Source organism: Sciurus vulgaris, assembly GCF_902686455.1.
Source record: "Sciurus vulgaris genome assembly, chromosome: 10".
Classification (NCBI taxonomy): Eukaryota; Metazoa; Chordata; class Mammalia; order Rodentia; family Sciuridae; genus Sciurus; species Sciurus vulgaris.
Window position 1 is genome coordinate 27,258,624 of NC_136470.1, and position 24,850 is coordinate 27,283,473.

A 24,850-nucleotide genomic window follows, 5' to 3' on the forward strand; every position below is an offset into this window, starting at 1 on the left:
TATTTATTATTTTTAAAATAGTCAATAAATAATATGAAGAAATAAAAGGCACGTTTCCATTTCTGACAACCCCTAATCCCCTCTTCTGGCAGTTGTGAGGATATTTAGAAATATTTTTTCCAATATTTTAGACAATGCCCCTGAATAGACCTCTATTCACTAAAAGAAAATTTCCAAAAGATGTGCCACATTGTTCAGAAGTGAAAGTAACTGAGGCTCATTTCTTACAGAGAAGGAAAACACATTGGTTATTGCATGAAATAGAAACATACATTATATAAACAAAGGAACAACAGCCATAGAATAAAGTCCAGCTTGTTTGATTAAAAAAAAAAAAAAAAAAAAAAGAACAAGTTTACTCATCCTTTCACTCTTTCAAGTCAAAAACCTTTTCACAAAAAGGCTATCTTGAAGAAGTCATAGAAGTAGAATTTTCAAACAAAGAGATAGTATGTGACCTCCCAAATTTTCAGGACACATACCTAAGCCATGTCTACGATTCTTTATAATCCAGGTACCTTAGAGCTTTGATACCTCAAACGAGTTTGGAGTTTTTTGTTCCTTTATTCAAAATGATTTTCCTTGACAAACACTGAAGTTTAGAATTTAAAGAAATTCTATAAATTTTCTTAGAGATTTAGCACAAACTGTGTTAGATACTATTTTTAAAAATATGCAGATGAGAAAGAAAAGTCACAGAACAGTCTGTTCTTGAGGGAAAAAAAAAACAATGCAACGTAATAATAATTTTTAAAAATACGAGATTCCTAAGAGTTTCAGGACTTAACATATGGGGTTCACACATGTTTCTACCATATTCCTCGCTCTCCTGTTTCACTGACTTACATCTTCTTGCTCATAGAATTTACTGGACAATGTCTGTGTTCCTTACTACTCATCCATGAGGAAGATGTGTTGCCCTCATTCCTAACCATGTACCTGAGCCATGGACTAACAGGAATCCTTGGCCAGTTACATAGTCCTGTATTTCTACCTACATTCAGTATGCTTTGTGCCACCATTCCCATAATTCTCATTGACTTTTAATTAAACACTAAAATGGTTCACTCACCAGATCTAGTGATTTTGTTACAACCTCTTTTTTCTTTGGGACTTTAGTGATTACTTCAGAAAACACCTTGTTAATTTTGCGCAATTGTCTGCATTTGAAGTTTAGATGGTACTAGTTTAGTTGGTGTTGTTTTAACATATCATAGCATTTTTTAACAACACACTGGACCTCGGTTTCCAACAACAGTATGCTTCCATGTTTGTACTCTTTCTGCATGCAATTCATTACATTTTTTTTTTTTTTTTGTTAAAAAACAAACATACAAGCAAAGCTTTTATGCTCTGTTCCACAGGACCAAGAGCTCTAAGGGAAAATCATTTGAATAAGAAAGAACTAGGTAGACAATCAAGTTTCACAAATGTAGTAACAAGTTATGGAGTTTTAGGTCACAATAACCATGTTTCTGATCATAAAAGAAAATTCTTATACTGTAGGTCTGGGTATCAGAGAATATAGCTTAGTTCTGGGTTAAGAGAGTAGAACAAGGAAGACTATCGACTGGGAGCTTTATTTGGAATTAACAGTAATTTGCTCTCAGAAGAATTATTAAGGAGGATTTAACTCATTTTGACTTATTTTTTTAAATTTAAGAATGGATCTAATTCATGGAAGGCTTAAATACTATGTGTATCTATAGAAAGGAAATATAATGAGGCTCATATCACAAGGCTCTCTCCTCTCCTCCATAGTGAAAATAACAAATGAAAAAGAAAATGCTGGCAATGATGAAGAAAGGTAAAATATGATTAAGAGGAATGCTAGCTATCCATAGTTCAAAAACATCACTCCAGCTGTGTTGGTACAACCTGTGAACTCAACAAAGATGTAAGAACCATGACTTGATGTCTCCTTGTGGCCCATGGATCTGCCAAGTACATGCCTAAAATTTTGTGTCTGAGAATGGACTGACCCCTAGTACTACCATCTAAAGGACAACTGAAGGAGAAAGGCATAATGTTTCATTAAAATGAATAGTGTAGGTAGAACCAAACACAGTCTAAAATTCGAACTTCAAAAAACTATTATATCAGCATTCTAAGTAGGTTATGCCATTGAATTTAACATAAATAAAGGAAAATTCAAGTTACAAACATTACATGAAATAGACTCATTAATAGAATGTGAGGGAAATATGTCTCTCTTCAAAAGCACAATAACCTGGCATTTTAGGTCTGTATACTGGTGATATGACATGAATTTTGGCTGTTCCCCTAAACATGAATATTCCTGAGAAAAATGGGACAAAAGAATTTAAGCCAGTCCAAAGATAAACATTTCATCTTTCCTCTGAATATGAAAAGAACAAATGGAAATAAATAAAATAAGTGAAAAGAATAAAACTATTGGGGCTGGGATTGTGGCTCAGTGGTAGCATGCTCACATAGCACACATGAAGCTCTAGTTTGATCCTTGGCACCACATAAAAATAAAATAAAGGTATTGTGTCCACCTACAATTAAAATGAAAAACAATATATATGTATATATATGAATAAAATATCATAATTATTTGCCATTTAACATTTCATATGAATGTGGCTATTCATAGATTTTCAAAATTAAGAATGTTGTGCTTTATTTGGGTAAGTAAACTTAACGAAAAGGAATATGTCTATCTTTTTAAATGTTAAGAGTTGTGTAGACAAAACAAATAAGTAAATAAACAACGTGAGAGTAGCTTATTCACTAGCAAAAGGGACAGAACATTTAATAGTCTGTTTCATTTTGAAAACCTATAATTTCCCTGTAAATAGATAATGCATGTCAAAATACCTATTCAAAAATCTCAGAATAACATGAAGTGATTTTTTTGCTCAAAATCTATGACTCAAAAGATAGTAGGAAACTTTTCATACCTGGGTACGGTAAGTGTGGAATTCAAAATAAGTATTATATGCTCAAATACAAAGAATTTATTATGCCACTGTATCCTCACGGTCCTTGCTAGTTCTTACATAAGTAAGACTTGTTTCATAGGAGGACTTCCTTCTTGTTTCTTTCTTGTATTCACTTAGTTTCAGTTAAGTCTATTAGACAGATACAAAAGGAAAATGTGCCTGTAATCAGATCTTTACCCCAAAATCCAGCAGAAGGAGAATGTATACAGGCAACAGTTTTTGAGGCATTAAAAGTAGCAGCCTCAGGATGGATAAACACAGACTAAGAGAGTTCACACTACATATTGTGAAGCGCTAATTGAAGAATGTTTATCTGGCACAAGAGACACCCCTTTTTTGTACATTCCATAACATGGTGGTGTCATGTTTACATGCCTGTGCCACCTTGCAGCAATGCATTCTTCAAAACAATTTCTAAACGCTTTTAATTACTTTTCTTCCAATGCTATTCTGGATTCCTGAATACTTAATTCAATCTACGTTCTAGAAGCCTGGGTGCTGACAGCATATTACAAACAGATTAAAAGCTGTTTTAAAATACTAAAAATTACACATCATATATAAACTGATTTGACTGCAAAAGTTGGCCATGAATGCACATGTATTGTTCAATCACCCAAAGGGAAGAAGGGTGGTAAAATTTAAAATTTTCTTATGTGCGATAGAAATCCTGATGCCCTTCTTTCATACAACTAAACAAGAAAATTAGCAGGGAAATTAATCTAAGTTAAATATGAAAGCAATAAATCCAGGTACAAGGAGAATTTTCCTTCTCCAGGAGAAACTTCTGTGTGCAATGCTGATGATATTACAATTAATCATTTTAAGGAGGAGTTTCTTTTATTGATGCAAATATTGGTGACATTAGCCAGCGAGAAAACCAGACAACAAATTATGTTAAGGTTTGATCAAGTGGTCTCTGATTCAGTCCCTCAGGCCCTAAAGAGTTGGAAACTTAAAAGAATATGGTGGCCTTTATTAATCTTAAATAATTCAAGGTAAATGTTTATTTTTTACAGTACCTCATTAAACTTGATTTAAGGCATACTGAATGAAAGTTGCTAGGTTTACAAACTTCTTTAAATAACTATTTAAAAATGCAATCCATCCATCATTTTCTACTTCTAAAATATTAATGTTAGTTTGTACAAAAATAACCTGAAGGTCAGGGAACTGGGTACGATGGACGTATCTCAAATTGAAAAGATCTGGATTCTCTCTGCCTGACAATTATTTTGAGAAAATGAAAATTAACAAATCTGCTTTTTGGCAAGTGACAAAAATTTTAGCTACATGGGGCCAATTCTTAATTTCACTTAACAAAATTTTAGAGTGAAATATAGTTGATATTGATAGAAATCATTGAGAACAAGTCATTTACATACATACATGCAGAATTATAGGGTTCCCAGAGAAGAATCTACAGATACCTACATGGCAGTAAAGGCTAAGGACATGGCACAATCAGTCCAGTTTGCTGACTCACTGGATGCTCATCAAGGGTGGAATGGGTTTCCTAACAAGCTTATTTGCATGCAGTAAGTAATGGTTTATGATCTCAGTAGGGACAAGACTTTTTGTCTATTGACCCCATTCAAGTCACCAGACCACAGGTGGATGTAGCTTTCATCCTCAATTGAGCAACTCCACTCCATTCTTACACTGAGAAAACATGAGCAGTCATTTGAGGAGGATCAGAAGGAATTTAACTGAAGAATTACAAAATGACCAGAAGAAAAAAAAAAAAAAGATGTAGCAAATTATGGAGTTTTTTCACATGGGCTACTACGTCTCTTCCTGCTGCCCTTTCCACTGACTCTATCAGCACATTTTAGGTTCATACGTTTTCTCTCTCACAATGCATTTGTGACTTTCTCCTAAGTACAAGAGAAAGGGTAGAGTCAGTGTGAAGCAACATGACAAATCCCCAAAAGCATCTCGGAAAAGCATCTCCCTTTCTTTCTCCTAATTTTGCAGCCTGTGGCTTGAGGTGGGGAGCCCCTGGGCTGGGCAGTAGCCAGTGCCAGCGGGGGAGGTGCGCCTGGAATGGGTTGAATGTGCATTCCTCACATGCCTGAGAGGGGTGACTGCCCCCTTGCTGGCTTCAGACTCATTTTCATAGGTTTGGTTGCTTCAGAAGGAAACAGGCCCTACTTTTAAACACTCAGTGGGCTCCCTAGCTATTTATTACTGACCACCAGTGGCTCTTGGGTTTTAGGGATTAGGCTTTTAAAACAACTTCATTTCATCCTCCCTGGGTTTAGGCATTTTTAATTGTTGGTTTGTTTACTCTGTTTTTAATCTAGAGAATGAAGTCCACAAATAGGAGTCCTTTCTCCTCCTGTTTGAAGCCTTTCAGCCATGAGCAAGTCATACTGCTTAATAGCCGAGATACACAGGTAAATCAGGCAAGGTTCCATTTTAAAAAAGCAGGAAATCCTGTCATTTGCAACAACACACATGTTCCTGGAGGACATTCTGTTCAGTGAAACAAATCAGGTGCAGAGAGACAAGCACTGCATAATCTAACTCATGGAATCCCAAAAAGTTGATCTCAGAGAAGTTGAGAGGTTACCATAGATTTTACAGAGTGGGAGAAGGGGGGCTTTGGGAGAGGCCAGGCTAGGAACACAATGTTCTAGTTTGATAGGAAGAAAGCATTGTGGTGTCCTAGGTCACCACAGGGTGAATGTAACTAACAATAATGAATTATATAGGGTTTGTAATGTACTCACCATAAAGAAATGATAAAACTACAAGGTGATGGAATGCTAATTACCCTAAGTTGATCACCTCTCTCTCTCTCTCTCTCTGTGTATATATATATATATAAATATATATATATATACACACATATATATATGTAATTTCATATATATTATGTCATATTGTACCTCATGAATATATACAAGTATATATAATTAATTACATTAAAAAATAAAAAAATAGAAAATTCAAAAAAAGGTCAATAAAAGTTTTTAAAAATCCATAAAGAAAGCAAGGTTCCTTCCTTTAGGAAGCTCATTTCCTGGTATGCTCATGGCTTGCTCTTTATTAGCTTTCCAAATGCAAATGGACTCATGTTGTTTATTGACATTACTTATTTTTTATTCACTCAGTAAAATATTTTTAATTGCAATTATTAAATGCCATAATTTTCCAAGGCTATTTCCTCTTCTCTGAAGAATAATTGAAAAGTTATGACAAGTGAAATAAATCTATTCATCCAGTCAAGCAGTTTTCTTTAAAAGATTATTTTTTAAACAGCAGATGAATTTCTACTCAAATTTCAGGCACACAGCTGCTTTCTAGAACAGTCTCACAAGTTCCTGACTCACCCTAAGACATCTTCATGCCATATTGTACTCCTACCCTAGTTCTTCTACTCATCTATTCTTGCAATGTGCCTACGATAATTCTCTTTTGAGAATGCTCTTGGGATTCCAAAGTTACATAAATGACAATAATGATTTTTTCCATACAATTCATTTAAAACTATTGTGGATTAGGCTTTGTATAGACTTTTGTTTGATATTTAGATTAATGTATAATATGAACAATAATGAAAACTAATTAGTTTAGAAATAGTATTGCAATATTTAAACTTTCATTAATTTGCATAGGCCTCTGCCTACCTTTTTCTGAACTAGGGTGGTTATATACCAAACACTTAGACATAAAAGGGTACTAAAAGAAAATTAAAATAAAACAGAACCATTTCACATGCAGTTTTTTATTCCTTCTTTAGAAATCCTACAGCACAGAGTACATTGTTCTGTCAAAGCCCTTATTGCATTGTATTATAATCACTGTTTACAGTCTCTCTCTCTCTGACTGAGGCACAGAGTTTCAGGAGATCTTAAGCTATTTATCCTTGGATCCTCAGCTCTGACATAATGTCTGACATGTAGAAGACTCTCAGCATAAATCTAGTGAATAAAAGAATAAGTGAGGAAAGAGGATGTGGAAAGAGAGATGCCTTAACTCTGCCATTTATAGGGTCTGATTTCAGCCTGCCTGAGTTTCACCTCTTAGCTGTTATACAGGTAAAATAAAGAGCTGTAAAGAACCTTAAAACAGAACTTCTTGTGTCCACTATAAAGAATGAAACATGGCCTATATAACTTTAGTATCCTTTCACTCAGAGTTGGTTACTCTGTGAAATGCAGCTAGACAATTGGACACTTGGTTCCTGTCCTCATAAGCTGAGCATCTAGTGCGAAAAGATGTCTCAGATGTTAAGCACATTGGAGGCACCCTCCCAGAGACTCCAGGAGGCAGGAGGACCCTTAAGAGAATGTGATACTTAAGACCCGAGGGGTTCCAGGTAAATATTTGAGGCAATGAAACAGGAAATGAGAAGCCCTGTAGGAAAGAGCTACTTCACTGAGCAATGTGTGTAAGGGTCGTTTCTTAAATTCCTCATGCCTTAGCCTTGTTCCAAAGGTCATGCAGCAATACCTTTGTAATATTCTATGGTTGTCTATATCCCACTGTACAGAAAAATGTTTAAAATAATTTACTTTTTTCTTTCATTATTTAGGATATTTTCTATATAAATTTACATTTACAAAAATCAAGTAACTTTAATAACTATACTTATCACTAACATAATATAGTAGATGTTTTATCAAAGGAAAGAGCAGAATGCCATCTTCAGGATCAGGAAAAACTTAGTAATACTCTTGAACATACTGCACATTACTAAATTCATTTTAAAAATCTGAAAGTATTTTACCACTGAGTAGTTTCACCTCTCATTAATTATTGGTATCATGTGGCTTCCTAAAGGTAAAAATAATACTTTCTGCCGAAAGTATTTAAAGAATTAGCAGCTTCATGAACATTTGTCACACTATATTGGTATTTTGGGTCAGTCATAACACATTGCATGTCATATTAGCATTTATATTTTGCAAAATTCAAACATCATGATAGTGTTAAGTGCATTTTATGCTGAGAAATGGCAATATTGAGCCATACCCTGAGATCAGTCGCCTTAAAACATTGACTTCTTGAAAAGAGTAGTGAGGTTTGCATGACTAAACAGAAAATACAGGTTTGATTATTGGCATAGTCATGAGCTAACTCTGTGGCTTCAGGCAGTCATTTCACTGCTATTTTATTTAATAATCATCTTCATTCTACTGTTTAAACAACATGGAAACAGCGTTTTAAAGAACTTTTAGTGGAGATTATTTACAAAATAAATACATAAAGTTTATTTAAGTATGCCAATTCTGGAAGTTTAAAAGGAAAAAGAAAAGAATTCCTGCACAACCTTCTTACTGCCTTGCTTTCCAAGGATTGAATTCTAAACTAAGAACCAAATCTCCATGAACACTATTTGTACTACAAGTCCTGTGCAAATTCTCTGGCTGGATCATTGTTTCCTTTATAACCATTCTCTGATATAAATGTTTGATACAGACTGGGCAACATCAATAGAGGAAGAAAAATTATTTAACAAACCCTTTTAATGGATCCAAATGTCCAACCTATTGAGGAAAACTTAGAAGGAATAATGATGTTATTGTGAGATCCTTAGGCATTTTTCTAGAAATCTGGATAGCAAAATATGCTTAAAAGAACAATATCATGGATTGAAGGGAAGAAATGAGTTATGGGATAATTCTCATAGTAATCATGCAATAAATTGAAAAGTTGACTTTGCTCCGTTTTGTCCATTAAGTATTATATTTGTTGTTCTCTATGAAAAGAGCATCTGGTGGAGGAATCTGCTGCCTTATACTTTTTGAAAGAACAGAATTGCTAATTACCTTGGAGGATGTGCATGGTTTCAGACCATACATTTATTATACAAGTCATTATTTTACCATTTCCAAATTTCCTAATAACAAGAAAGAGCCTATTTTCATCAAATTGTTTCCCCTTATGCTCCTTAAGTGCAAAGACACCCATCTGGGCCTGAAGATAATGATACCATGAAATGGAAATCTAAGTTTAGGCTAGTCAGGGCAGTCTTCTACTAAAAATAAGTGGCCATTTAAATGCTACCATATCTTGTTTTGCAAATCTATCCTCACACAGCAAATAATCATTTTTGGTGCAAAAGTTAGTCATAAAATTCTCCATTAGTGGTTGGTAATGATCCATATTATTACATGTTTTTAGGAAGTGCATTTGGAAATAAAATGCTGGAAATGATGGCCATATAAGGGATATTAATGTTCACATGAAATAAACTTGTAGGCACAGATTTCCTTTTTTATTGACAACTGCCAACAGGGAATATTTTTCCACTCCTTGAGAAGGATCTCTTTTGCCCCACCAGATAGGATGGTGAGGTCTTAAGAAATTCTTTCACCTGTGGAGCTATATTAATTCCCTATCATGTAGTATTCTAGTTGTTTTAACAGAAAAATGAGAATGATTAATAATTGTTAGTTTTGCAATATATGATAAGATAAATCAGAAAGCAGTCAAGATTAATCAGTGTCTCAATGAAACCTAAATGCTTACAGGAAGTGTCAGTCCTTTATAAGCACAACACCCTACAGGATTGGATTCCAAGCAAATGTGGAGAGAGCTTTATTTGTAATTTTACTTTCACCATAAGATAACATATATTCTAGTGTGGTGTAATGATGCCAGAGCTCAGTTTCATGTGCTCAGTTTCCAATGCGTTCTAACTGTCAACAATACTTTTGCAGGAATACAATGAATCAGGATCATCTATTCAAAAACAAAGGAATTAATTCCAATCACCTTTGTTTCATGTTTTAAAGGGATTTTTTTTAATTTACAAAGATAGAAATATGCTATGATCAACTCATATTGAATGAAACTGTCAGTTAATTTTCACAAAATGATGAACATAAAACAATTAGGAGTTAATATTTATGGAGCCTATAGGAGTCTATAGGAGTTAATAATTGTGAAGCATATAGTCACCTATTCTATTACATTTATTATTTAATTAACTCTTCTCAAAAAATTTTAAGGTTGACACTGATTTACAGATGAAATATAGAGAAATTAAAGAACTTGTTTGAAGTCCCTAACAAGTGATTCAAATTCTTGCATTCTGACACAAGAACAGGCTTAGTCTGTGTTTATTGATCTTTTCCCTGGACAGGGTAATCAGAAGCATTGACGGTTACTGTTCAGTTCAAGTGATAATTACTAAAGGAAGATTTCACATCCCTAAGCCATGATTTGAATTAGCCAGCTGCATAAGGATCATGGGCTGTGGCAGAGGGACTCAATGAACCTACAGTCCATGGCTGCTCACAGGTGCAGAGTAGCTTGCTTCAGGTCTAAGGCAGTCTCACTGAGCAACAAAAGGCACAGAAGCACTATGATGTAAGAGAGGAATTCTGAAATGAAGCAAAGCTTTAGTCTCCTCATCTGTAGAACAAGGATCCTAATTATTTCCCTGTTTCTCTCAGGGGTATTATGTAGTAGAAATGAGGTAACAAGTATGAAAATAGTCTGCGGATGGTAAAAATTGGCACAACTAGGAAATTAAAGTTGAAAGAATCAGTTAGTGGACAAAAGAAAGGACCGGTGGATTTGATGTCAAGGACAGAAGATGTCTTGTGATAATCATTTAGAGAGAGAAAAAAAAAAAAAAAAACTGCTTCAAATTTTATTTGCCCTTAGTCTTCCTCAGTAGGGATTTGCCTCATAGAGCAGACAGTTATATTACAGAACAAGAAGAGTTCCTGGATCTTATAAAGATCAGTTTTATTTGGACCACTTCTGGATGTTCAAAAAAATTAAAGATTTTTGATAAGCAAATTTATAGAAACAGATGAACTTTGGATGACAGGAAACATAGTATATTACAATGAATACTAATCTAGAATTCAGAAATTTCATCAGAAATAGTTCCAAGAGCTTCATTTATTAACAAAAGTTAGGTCAAAAAAAACCTGTCTCTCGCACACCCTCTTCACTTTAGCTAAAATAGTGGGAGGAAATTATAATCATACTCTGAACACTCACTATGAGCAGTTCAACCTGATACTCTAAGTTCTTGCTTAATTTTTATCACAAAAATAACATTCTGTGACCAGAATGATCCCTTATTACAGAGAAAGAACTCAAGTCTCAGAAAGATTGATATAATGATAGAATCTGTGTTCCAGCCTTAACTTGTGACTATATGATTTTGAAAGAAATCTCTTAATCTTTATGTATGCTCTTCTATATTAAAGAGGAGGAATGGGGCAAAGTTTGCACAACATTAAATAAAAAGGTCCATTGCATGTGAAGATGTGGATAAGCATGTGTGTGGCCTGGTGTGACTTGATGGGTGACCCTGTGGAAGACTGCAGGTCTGTGAGTCTCTGCTCAAGTCTTCAAGAACAGGGACTGATGAACATAGAGAGCTGGGGAACTCAGCCTTGGGAGGGTCTGAGCAAAATAGGAAAGCAATGGGAGACACTGAGCTGGAAACAGCTGAGACAGTCAGGAAGGAAGAAATCAGGCTGTGAGAAAGGGTGAGTGTTACATACAGTGTGTGTTGTGCACTGTGTGAACACAAGGAGGGGGTTGGTATTACAAATCTCAAGGCATCATATAAAATTGTCACTTGGTTATAGGGAAAACAGATATGGCATAGGTTATGTGCTAAAGATAATCTTGTTATGGTAAGAGAAGTTTTAAAAACTTACAAAGATTGTAAACTAACTGATAGCAACCAATCATGTGAAAAACAAATGATGCTTTAACTGTGAAGTGAAATTACTTTACCTGGAATGTTCATTTTCTGGAAAACTTTCTCTTGAGAAGAACTCACACTCAGAATATCACAGAATTCAAAGAATTTACCAGATAATGTGGCTTCTTTCTTTCTGTATTTATTTATGTTTTGTGGTATTGGGTATTTAGCCCTAGGATGCTTCCCCCTGAGTTGAATATTAGATGAACAATGAAAACAACTTCACATTTTGTAAATAGTAATATTAAAAAAATTATTCATTGTTGAGCTAAAATCATAATTTAATTGGGTGAGCTGTGTTTTTGTTTGGTAAATTTGGTAGCCCTATATGTAAAGTCCATGCTTTTTAGTGAAACTAAGTCAAGAGAAGTTTCTATTCTTTGCTCCCACTTATCCACCAAATCCTAAAAACACTGAAGACCACAGCACTTTAAAAGCCAGCAGTAACAAGCAGCTGAAAATGGTCAAGGTTACCATACTGGCTCCCCAGAACTCTGAAAGCTCTACCAAGGGAATAATTACTAAGGGCCAAAATAGATAAAGGTGCTATTTCCTGGAGAGTACATAGGCTTTCAACCACACCCTAGGGAGGTGGATGTATTTTCTGTATATCTGTGGGTCAAGATACTAGTGGTATATGTGTTATTATACTACTGAACTTAAATGTCTATTTGGCTTCCTCTTGGTATGTTATCCTACTTGGAAAAATCATCCATTATCCTTGACATAGTATTCTATTCAGCCTAAAGAAAACAGAGAACCATGTTTAAAACTTCACCAAATTTTGAACCCACTTTACAAATCTTCTGTCCACTACCTGAAATGAAAATTGGCTATAATAAAATTATTGATTATGAGTAGTTTTTACTGAACTAGCATGGCAAGCTGACTTTAGTTTTAACAGATTTTTAAAGTTAAACATGAAAGTTTGTGACTTACCCATTTTTCTGTGAGAACTATTTAATGTAATCAATCCTGTTGAACAGTCATGGCACATACACCTAGCTCATATGGAAATAATTGGCTTTGTATAAAACAAGAGAAGGAACTCAATACAAAAAAAATTATCAGACCGAACTGACTTCCTATGGCATTATCTGACCAAGATGATGACCAAAGTTGGAAAACTATTAATATATTAATTACAATGTATCCAATACCTTCTTTTCATAAGAACTAAAATCTACATTTCTGTAGCTGCTGTCAGTAATTGCTTTAATTAGTTCAACCATTTATTTATATAGTAAATACTGTGTTCTTTCTTTTCACCCACGGCTAGACCTGAAATGGGAATTCTCATACAGATGTGAAAGAATATACTTAACAAAGAATTAGGCAATAAAAATACAAGCAAATCTAGAAACACAGAGACAAAGAGGAGGAAACAGGCAAAAAGAAGAATCACAAGATTGAGAGAGACAGAGACATCCTTTCCCTGGTGAACTGACAGATGAAGATTACATTTCCACTTCTTCCTTGGAAGTATGCTTATAAAACTTTCTGTAGATAAGTTTAAATGGCTTAATGTTCCATTTATGAGAATGCTGATGCTTTTTTCTCCTTACATTATGTATTTTTATTTTCTCAGCAGTCTGGAGAAGTCTAATAGGAAAAGGTTATTATTCCTATTTTAGAGATAGGAAAACCAAGGCTTTAGCAATTTATCATTTCACTGTATTTGCATATATACACAGTAGTATACAAAAGATTGCTTATGTGTTCAAACTAAGCATGATCCAAAAAGAAAAAAAAACAAAACAAAAAAAAAAACTTCAGAGACAAGAAGAGTAACTATAATTTCAGAAGGAAAAACTGAGACTTATTTTCCACCATGACCTGACAAAAAATAATATCCAAAATGTGGTCTATTCAAAACAGCAAATTCAGTCAGCAATACTAAGATGTTTAGAAGGCAAGTGGGAGGTGTCTGGGAAAAAAAAAAAACCACCTCCCAACCTCCCAATGTTTTCTATGGCCAGCTCTGCGAGATGTAAGTAAATACATACATCACTTCTGCAGTAATGACACGTGGGACCTTGAGTAAATAAACAAGACATGGAACCATATAACACATTTTGACCAAAATAATCATTCCACTCATCTCCTAGACAACATGTTTGCTAAATGGCATATATATATATATATATATATATAATGGCATATATATATTATATATATATATAATCTCTATACTCAGAAAACCTTATAATACTGGTGTTATAACTTCTACTTTACAGATGTACAGATGGAGATCATGAAGGACTGCTAGAAAGGTCAGATTTTGTCATCATGGTTGATTCATATTTTTTATAAATTCAGGAGTGCTGACTCTAGGTCGGGAGTTCAATCCCTCTTACTGGGGAGTGGGGAATAGTCAATTCCGTGCTCACAGTTTGGTGTGCAATGCAGGACCCAGGCTATTTGGAGGAGAAGTGGCCTTTCTGAGGCCTTCAAAATCACGTCATAAACAGGACGCTTATTGGAACAGGTGCCCATCAAATGGATTCCTATTGGAAGGGGGTAAAATCTGAATAAAGACTTTTCCAAACCACATTCAGCTCCCACTCCTCTTTTCCCTCCTGCTTCAAGCTATCAAGCAATGAGGATAAGAATCACCCTTCATAGAGGTCTTAAAACCCAGACAAGGAAGGGAATAATCAACAAAGGATCAAGTTCATATTATTAGAGGACAGAGGAAGAAAAATGCACTTTCTCTGAATTCTCCATTATGTGAGGAATGATGTAGATGCTTCCCAAATATTAGCCAGTTAATCTTAAGTAGTCTGTGAGCAAGGTTTACTTTCAAGCTTTCAAATACTTAGGACTTTAAAACAGAAGTAACCATGTCTTAGAGGACCAAGAGATGGTGCCCAGTGCTTTTATCTATCCTTAGGTAAACATTTTACTATCCTGAACTGATCAATTCCCTGTTAAAGGCACACATATTTGCTGTTTTCAGATAGGTTTGACAGTTTTATGCTGTTCTATATTTCTGAAAATGGACACAAAAAGAACTCAATGAACTTTTATTGTATGGATCACCATATTGAAACACTGATCTAGAAGGAACCTCTAGAAGCACAGGAAGGGTAGGCTAGCTGGACCAGAGAAGCTGTACTCTCCTTTCAAATGAAGCAGAACTAATTTTGCTTTTGCACTTTGTGTGTGCGTTCAAGTGGCTGAGACTCTGTCACCTGAGGCACCAAAATAAAAGGAGTTGAAATCAAATGCTTTGATGTAAGACACATCTGTTTCTGTCCCAGGAGTTACCAGTTTTGTGGTTGTAAGGAATTTATAAACATAACTTCCTGACCATGATTTTCTCATTTTTAAACAATAACTAAAACTATTACATTAAAAGCTATCCAACCTAATGTATTTGAGATTGGTAGTTGACAAAAAAATTAGTTAAAAAGAGAAACACAGATCCTTTATTTTTAAAAAATACAAAAAGCACAATTTTCTAATTTTTTTCCCAATATTTTCACACGAGACAAGTCCTTTCACAGAGGATAGAATTGGTGAGTGTCTTTTGGATTTCATAAAACTGCAATTATAAGACACTATTTTAATGAGTCCAGTAATTCAGAAGCAAGAAAGTAAGGTACTCACAACAAACTAAGACATGGCTCAATCTATATTTTTATGATTCGTCTGTTATTTTACAGTTAAATGATCAAATTTAATATGACAGTGATTCTAACTATTCAATTTAACTGAATCTTTCTGAAGAATTAAGTGAGTCTCCTCTCTTTTTCAATATTGCTCCATAAGTTTAATTAAATTATAAATATATTATTAATATATTTATATATATTATTAATATATAATATATAAATACATTATTAATTAAATTATTAATACGTATCAAAAATTACATATTTATTTGTTATAAATTATATAACTTAAAATATATATGACTGGAAAAATAGGTGATAGATTTATAGTAATTATAAGAGAAGGCTTTCAATTCTATCAGAGTTGATCACTGAGCTAACTTCTGAAACTTCATAAAAGTTCTAAAGAGGACTTCATTAAGTTATTTTTAACTTTTTCAGAAAATTATGAACTTCTCTGAAAACTGGACAAGAGTTGGGAGTTGGAATTTTTTCTTGGAAAAATGAATACAGCCATTTAAAGTATTTTAACTAATGCATAGGACCCAGAGAATTATCAAGTTTATTCTATAGCTCCTATGAATTTGTGATCACAAATTAAGAACTCTATTTTTTTTTTGTCACTATGAAAAACAGTGCCATTACTTTCTAATTAAGTTCATGTTAAATTGAATGCTACAGATAGAGTTGTAAACCTCTGTAGTTTCTAGTATTTTACTTAGTGGCTTTATTATTTTGAATAATTTTTAAAATTCTACCAAATTAAACCCATTCTCAATAGAAGAAAAATAAACAAAAATAGTAAAATACAAAAAAAAAAAAAACAAAGCAAAACGATGGATTCCAAATTAATTTGAATTTCCTAAACCATTCTTTCTCTAAATCTTCGTTCAACTACAAATGAAGTACTTCTCAGTCATTCACTCCTTTACAGATTTTCTGATATTTTCGACAGATGCCCAGTGTGCTAAATGCAAGTGAGCTACTTTTCAGAAGGACAAAGTCCAAAACATTATTTACTAGTCACATGCATTTAAATTTATTTAAATTTTAATTAGTCACAATGCAAAATTCCATCCTTTAGTTATACTAGACACATTTCAAGTGACCAATACCCACATGTAGCCAACCAGTGACTACTGTTTTAGACAATGCAAAGATCACATTTCCATCACTCAAGATATTTCCAGAATAACCAAGTTAGTATTTCAGCTCCCATCAAGTGATCTATTATTACTAATATTAATATTATTATTTGAAATGCTGAAGATTGAACCCAAGGCCTTGCAAGTGGTAGGCAAGTGCTCTATCATTGAGCTACCTGCCTGCCCTCTATAAAGTGATTCATATGCTGTGTGGAGTCAGTTATGTTTGTTCACAAACCAGTTTTTGCCAGTTAGGCTTACATGAAATTCATAATTTAATTAAATATTAAGTTTACTAACTAAAATGTGATAGTAAAAAAACTGAAAGATGTTGTTCCACCTTCCCAAGTTGAAAATTTTGGAATAGCAACAATATTCAATCACTTTAAAAGATACTACAGAATTAGATGTAGGTAAGGCTATTTTGAAAGATCAGAAAAAAGTAGAGAAAAGAGAATTCTGCTTTTCCATTTCTTTTCATTGGATTTATACTTAAAGACATTCATGAAGCAACAAAAATTAGAAATCATAAATGATATATTATGGGATCTACAGAAAAGAACAAGACTACAATCTATAATCAGCAACCCAAGCACAAAAATAGCTCTTGGCTTAGAAAAATATGGACAAATACCTATATAATCAATTGCCAGGTACAGTGGCATATTCCCATAATCCCAGCCACTCAGGACAATTTCAAGTTCAAGGTTGGCCTTGATCACTAACAAGACCCTGAGCAATTTAGTGACACACTGTTTCAAAATAAAAAGAATTGGGGATATAGCACAGCATTAAAGCACTCCTGATTTCAATCCTCATTTCCCACCCAAATTTTTTTAAAAATTAAAATATATGTATATATATACACATATAAACATATATATACATGTAAACACTTAAAATGTAAACAAAATGTGCTATATATTTGTACTGAATTTTAAGATTAATTTCTTCAAAAATGTTTATGGATTAATTGATCAACTGCTGATCTCAATTATATTAAACAGGAAGGCTTGTACTGTACACTAATTATAAACACACACAATGTGTTTTTTATTTCTAGAAATTTAGTATTCTCCTAATTGGTTTCGTCATTTATATTTTCCAAATTTAAATTTATTGAGATAAAATATAGTGGAAATTAATGGACAGAAACCTGATCTAATTCTAAATTTACACAGAAAAGGTCTCTTAATTTTAAAACAGTAATATATAATTAACAACAATACCAACATTACTCTTGAAATCTACGCAGCTATCTGAGGTCAGACTTTATATAAAGATAAGAATATCTGAATGCCATATTTAGTGTATTTAGTCTTAATTATTCCAACTTGAAAATGCCCTATATCCATCTATATATATTATTAGTTACTTGAGGAACACTCATCTTGAACATTTCATTTTTTTCTCTTTTTTTGTTAGAGTTTTATAGTTTATTTTGTTTTTTTAAGTTGAGGTTTAAAAGCAAATGGGAAACTTAAATTATACACTACTATTAGGAGTATTACAATCACCATTATTATATTTATTTCATTAAAACAGCATCAAATAATATTGCAACTGCAAAGTATTGTTTGACCAATGAATATGTTTCATTAATCAATTAAATTCAAAGATATATTTAAAATATCATGGACCAAACACATCTATTTGAAATAACAGCATCAGAATAACAGTATGTGAGAAGTTATCTTTTTTATGCACATTAGAATGACTTGAAAATAACATAGATACTCCAAATTATCTACTTCTGCTATGAGAAAAGGTGTTGTTAGGTTCATCAAAAGAACAGATTATTTATTTACTTATTTTTTTCCTGTGTGATGCCTTCAATCAGAAATGGAAAACTGGTTGCCTTTGAGGGCTGAACTCATATTGATGGACAAAGTCATTTTGGTATATCTTAAAAAGATAAGTATGCTCTCTTTGGTCTACCAGGATCCCTGTTGCTTCCCCTTGTTTTAATCCTGCCTTATTAAACCACCAGGACCTGAAGTTATTTCAGCTTATGATCCCTCTTGAAGCATTTTATGTAATAATATTTTGTATACATCCTGGGAGTGATGGGGGGACCAAGGACAAGTGAATGCTGAAGCTGGAGTTAGTTGGTTATAGTTATCATTTTATATTACTTTTCATTCTCCCAAGCAAAATAATGCTAACAAGCAGATCAGTTCATAGTTTTCCCCTCTTTGCTTAGGTCACACCACCAACTGTAAAGCCAAATTCTCCATAAGAGGTGTAACCTAACTGGAGAGGGCTCTGGAAAGAGACAAATAGTAGGAAGGATCTAGGAGTAGATAACATTATCTCTCTACCTCTACAAATAAGAGTGTGATTATACCTGATAATAAATAATTAACAGAAAGAGTTCATTTTAAATAATCTAAATTATAAAACATATTTAGTCTGAAGATAAATTACTGAAGTTTATAGTTTTTCAAAATCAAAATCTCATCCAATTTTAATTTATTAAAATTTGTTTAATAAAACATAAAAATGGAAAACTACCTAAAAACCGATTGATACCAATAATAGAATATTTTTTTCAATATTTCATTGACCTGGATAGAAATCTAGGCTGTGACTATAACTATAAGATCGACATTATCAAAAACATTAAACAATGTGGGCTAGAGCTTGGTCATCTCAAAAATGAGTTAGACGGTCTCTAAGTTCTTAACATCAATAAATTTCTATTCTATTTTTAATTTCAATCAAATACTATCGAGTTCCTCTGGAGTAAAGATACATATAAATTACACATCTTCTCACCAAACTTTACTGTATATTGCACATGCATTTAAAAAGTAACTAGAAGCACAGACTGTATGCAATTGGAATCGAGTGAATGCTTTGTGTCCAGAAATAAGAGAAATATAATTGGAAATTAAGAGGTATCAAATATAGGTGAGAAATATGTGTACATTTTGCTCAATCCTTCTACATAGCATAAAGCAAGGTAAAATTAAAAGCACATATAATTTACAAAGATTAAGAAAAGCTATGAAATTTCTTTTGATTTCTAAACTTTAAAGCAGCAAAGGAGTACTTCGATATGCCATTGTTCTGTTGGGTCATACAGGGTTTTGAATTCACTGAAATTATTTTTGTTCATTTACCAAAGAGGGCTTAAATTCATCCTAAAAGCTGAATGCTATAGTAGGAGATGTCAGTTTGAAAAGTAAATGTATTTCTGTATCCAAGGGGCTTAGATTAATTAAAATAATAGTAATTAGTTTTATAAGGCACCTCCAAATGACACATCACAGTCTTAATCAAGACTGGCCTGTAGACCTATTAGATGTTGTTAGAATGCTCCTAATACCATACTATATTCCAGAGAGTCTAGAAATATCTCAGATAACACAGAACTTTACTGCTGAATCTAAGGTTATTACAAGGGTGAATATTCTCACCATGCCCATAAACAACCTGAAGTTCAACTGAATACAACAGGTCTATAGAGATTTAGAGGGAATGAAAAAGGCACGTGCATTACAAGAAGTACAAAGGTATGTCACAGTCCCTTAGGACACTTGCAATTAATTGAAGTCAAAGAAAACTCTGTGGGAATGAAAGGGCTTTGAGGATTCTAATCTGAGAAAAAGATCTCTTTAGGAATCAGTAAAGACTTTGTGAACATAATATTCTCATGTTAAAAATCATGACCATAACAGGTAGAAGTTTGGCTTTGGGTAGGAATTAAAGTAAGAAATAAATCACTCTTTTAGTATGTCAATATCTTCAGCTAATGATCATTTGAAGGCACTCTCAAAAGACAAATTAGGTGGGCTGCAGATATATCTCAGTTGGTAGAGTGCTTAAGCACAAGGCACTGGGTTCAATCCCCAGCACCGGGAAAAGAAAAAAAAAAAAAAAAAAGGACCTAAAATAAGTACAGTCAAGGTCAGTTACCCCAAGAGTTAGTCCTATGTGCTGAGGCAGAGAAATCATGCACAAGTATGGGCTAACGCTCAGGGTGACAGAGTCCTGCATCATATCATTTGGGGAATCACCTATGCTCATGAGTCAGCATTTGATAATAGGGAGTAAGAGGAACTAAATGATTATTTACAGAAAATGACTCATTTATTCTAATAACATAGTTCATGTGCTACTGGATTGTTTTCAAGAAGATTCATTCCAATTGCCAAGTAATTTATCTGACTCCCTCATAGTTATTATGGCCAATTCAGTTCATAATACAATGAACTAATATTGTGAATTAAAATGAACTTTTCTCAGAAGGCTCAATCTATTGCTTTGCATTTGGTTTTACTTTTCTTTCTTACATCCTTCCTTCACTCTCTAACTTTTTTTTTCCCTTATCCCATAAAGAATTTAAGGTAAATCAATGACTATGAACATAAAAAATATATCCAATTTAGTTCTTCAAAATAGTTATTGGTACAATATGAATCACTGATTTGTAATGCTTTTTGAATTTCTACATTTCCTCTGATACCAAATGTAGAAACTTTATTCTCCAGTGAAACTTAACCACTTATAATTTCTAAGGGAATTATTCAATCTGGATAGTTGATCTTCCACAATTGTCAACCCTCTAAATGTACAATGTTTCTCATTGATTCCTTAGATATAATTTAACTTTTTCTAATTGATAACAGCAATGGTCCTGGATTTTGGTTTCTTTAAATAAAATCTTGTATATTTATCCTTTGTCATTTACTCACATAGACATAGTAAGTTAAATAGCCTCCAAAGTTGGTTCAAGAAAATTTATTATAAATCAAAGCAAAAGCAAGTTTCTCCTGTGTCTCACCTACAGAGAAGTTTTAATAATTTTCTTCACTGATCCTATATCCTCTGCTTTTCAGAATTCTTATGAGTTTTGTTTGACTAACAGTGAATCATAGCTACATCTTCATTAGTCTTCAGTTATTCTTTTATAATACCAGTTCACTTTAAACAGCATATAAAGGAGATCACAATTCTATGATTATCTTATGATATTATTTATAAGATTAAACTTAAGCTGCATATCATAGTTGACCTTTGTAATATACTTAACCCTTAATGAAAATTTGCATTTATTTGCAATAGTATTTTATCTGGCCAATCAATTCATATCAATTTGGTCTCCAAGTCTATACACATTATATCAGGATACTTAAATATATCCATATCCATATCTATCTATTTGAACACATAGGAAGGGGATCTTAGGCTCTCAGGGGCTAAATAATTACAAAGATACACTTGTGTACCACTCTGTTGTCTAATTCTCCGATCTTTGTGTTGAACTGTCACCATAAGTCATGATGCAATTTCTCTTTGCCATGAGTCACTTGTCCTTTCCTTTCTTCATGTACCCTTATTATTATTTTATTACAGTCAATTTGGCCTGTGTTTCCTATCTCTTATTCATGGTTTCTTGATTAGTTTTGCAAAGATTTTTCTTTCATAGACATTAACAGTCTTAACTAGTCAAGTAATTTTGTTTGAAATAATTGGTACTCAGATTTTTAAGGTTCACGCAAGGGTTTAGAAGTTCGTTGTTTGCTATTACCATTGTTAGCAAGTTTTAGATAATGAGGTATTTTGAATGGGTAGTCTAGAAAGTTTACCTCTATGCCAGCGCATGCGCGCGCGCACACACACACACACACACACACAATCTCTGCATCTCTGCTTATGAATGCCATGTTTTATGTTTGGAGTTAATAAATTCAAGTTCTAATTTCAAGAACTACTAAATTCTGTAGCTGAAAGATAATCTATATAAGATATCCTTATTATATTATTATACCACAAACTGGTGCTAAAGTTGATAGCAAACTAATAGATTCTAAAAAGACCAATTTGCTTTATAATGCAAAGAATATTGCAAGTTGCCTTTCCTTTAAATAAAAATGTGTTCAAAACTTCAAATTATATTTTATATACTTATGTATTATTAATTTTGTGGCATACTTCTGGTTAGTTGTTACTGGTTTATTCAACAGATACAGCTGTACAAAAATAAAAGGTAGAAGACAGGAGGAAAACACAAAATACATATTAAAGATCATATTATTAAATGAGACCTAAAATAAAATCTTTTGAAATTTCTGCTCACAGAATAAAAATTCATCTAGAAATAAAGGTATTGATAAGTTCAAAAGAAATATACATTATGTAGATTTAATGAACTAAATAGTAAAATAAATTTGCTCTTTTCATTCCAAAGAAAAAGAAAGTACTCCAAAATTTTAAATTGTATGTCTAGGATGAGTCAACACAGTAAAAAAAGTCAAGTTACATACATTAATGATGCAGAGCATTCTGGGAATTAAATTTATGCAATTTTAGGATGAATAAACATAACTCAGATTTTGAGCACTATTGTAAGTTATTCAAATAATTAATAGAAACTTATAACAAATGAGATCTTAAATTCCATTCATTCATCCATAAATACCAGTACTTATTATGTGTAAAACTTTACAATGAAAAATAAGACATGGACTGAGCCCTCAAGGGGTTTACAGTCTAGTATGGAAAAAATAAACAAACACATAAATAGCTATAACATAATGTAGAAAGTGATGTGTCATAAGAAAAACTCAAATAATGCTCTATGGTAGTTATTAATACCAGAAGACTTTTTCTTTAACCTATAGTGTCTAGTCAATAAAAGTAAACCAAAGATCAGTTTGGAAATTAAATGCTGAATTTTTTGACTCTAGGGATGAAAAAGCCTTCAACATTAGCACAGTTTAAATCATCATTCACCAGTTCTTAAAAACATTTGATCATAGGGTAAAAACCTATTAGAAATACCACTTTGCCATTGCTCCTAAGTAGATGCAAATGGTATGGCCTAACCATTAGGCTGAAATGATCACTTAAATGAAATAAAGGCTCAAATCAATTGTCTAAAATACTCATGACACATTACTTTCTTGCACAGAAATTGGCTCAGTCAGATTAAAGTGATGAAGAATTCCTCGATGGCTCAAGTGTGCTCCAAGGAAAGCTAGAAGGTTGTACAGTTAACTCCCAGGGTGTAACTCTAAACCATACAACCTACTACCTCAACCCGGATGCACACAGCTTCCAATGTTGCTTCAAACTCCTTATCATATCTTCAGTCAGCTTCTCCAAATATGGCAGCATATACCTAAGGGCTTGGCAAGGGTGCAGATATGATTCTAGCATTTTATCAATAAGTTCAAAATGTGTCATATAGGATTATCCTAACCTCTTGGGCTTCTAGGATAGGTCACCCAAAATGTCTTCTGACGTTTCTCCTGCCATAGCAATTAATGATATTAAAAGTCAGTAGCATTCTGTCTCATTTTTGAGAAGTAGGCTCAACAGTAACATAGAAATCCAGTCTTAAGTTTTCTTGTTGAAGTTGATGAGGTATACTAACCACTATAGCACTGAAGTTTCTGAACAGGATCTATTCGGATCTTGGTTCAAAACCTGCTATTAAAAAAACAAAAACAAAAACAAAACGCAATGTTTTTAAGCAGTTTGCTGTACTTGGAAATTGAACTTGAATGACTGAGGTATAAATGCTTCCAAGTGGCCAACAATTAAAACCTGCCTTGTAAGACAGAGGAGGATTAATATACCAGTGAAAAGCAAAGGCACAATAAATACTTGAAGATTTATCATAATAAACTGGAGTTTAACAGGAATTTACTGATATATTATTGAACAGCATTGTGTATAGTATTTTGTCAGATGACCACACTGACACAGACCCATAGAAGCGAGCTTGTGCGGTCCATTTCACCACAAGATCGGATCTACGGGTTTATGCCAATGGGCAACATCTCGCATAGGCTCCCTATTAATGTAGAATTTGTGCATATCTAATATTTGTACATATCTAATGCAATTAGATAATAACCATTAGACTGAAATGTATATTTGTACAAATGTATATTTGTACATATCTAATAAAATTAGAAGATAAAAATAATACTACTGGTCTTTTGTATAAATGTTTTAAATACTGAACTCTAAGGATGCATATTCCAAGTTAAAGGCCTTCATAAACATGCCAAGCTAAATAGAAGTTTATATACATGAGGATTTAAAAAATAGCTTATTGAAAGATTTTTCACAGATTGTTTTTGTTTTAATGGTGAATATTTTGAAATCCAACTATTCTAATTAACAATGAGTTTAAAGGGAAAAAAGAATCCATACATGCGTACACAAACTATGTAATTGTGAGGCTTGGAAGTAGTCTAAGCCTACAATTAAAATCAAATTAACTATTAAGTTAATTGTATATGAGTTAGAGTGCCTCTTTTAATTCTTATAAAGTGTTAGTTACTAGTTTTAAGGGATTAGTAAAGTTTTTCATAAAACAAGATCTTGTTGACTAGGTGAGAACACACAAAATGATTATAAACCCTAAATATATACATACGTGTCTATAGTTGGAATGAAATTAAAATTTAC

General features: G+C 33.0%; 1 protein-coding gene across 1 annotated transcript in view; it reads right to left on the reverse strand.

Annotated features, from left to right (window-relative positions):
- Positions 1-24,850, reverse strand: part of LOC306638119 (uncharacterized protein) — a 734,580-nt gene that overhangs the window by 222,967 nt on the left and 486,763 nt on the right. The window lies entirely within an intron of this gene.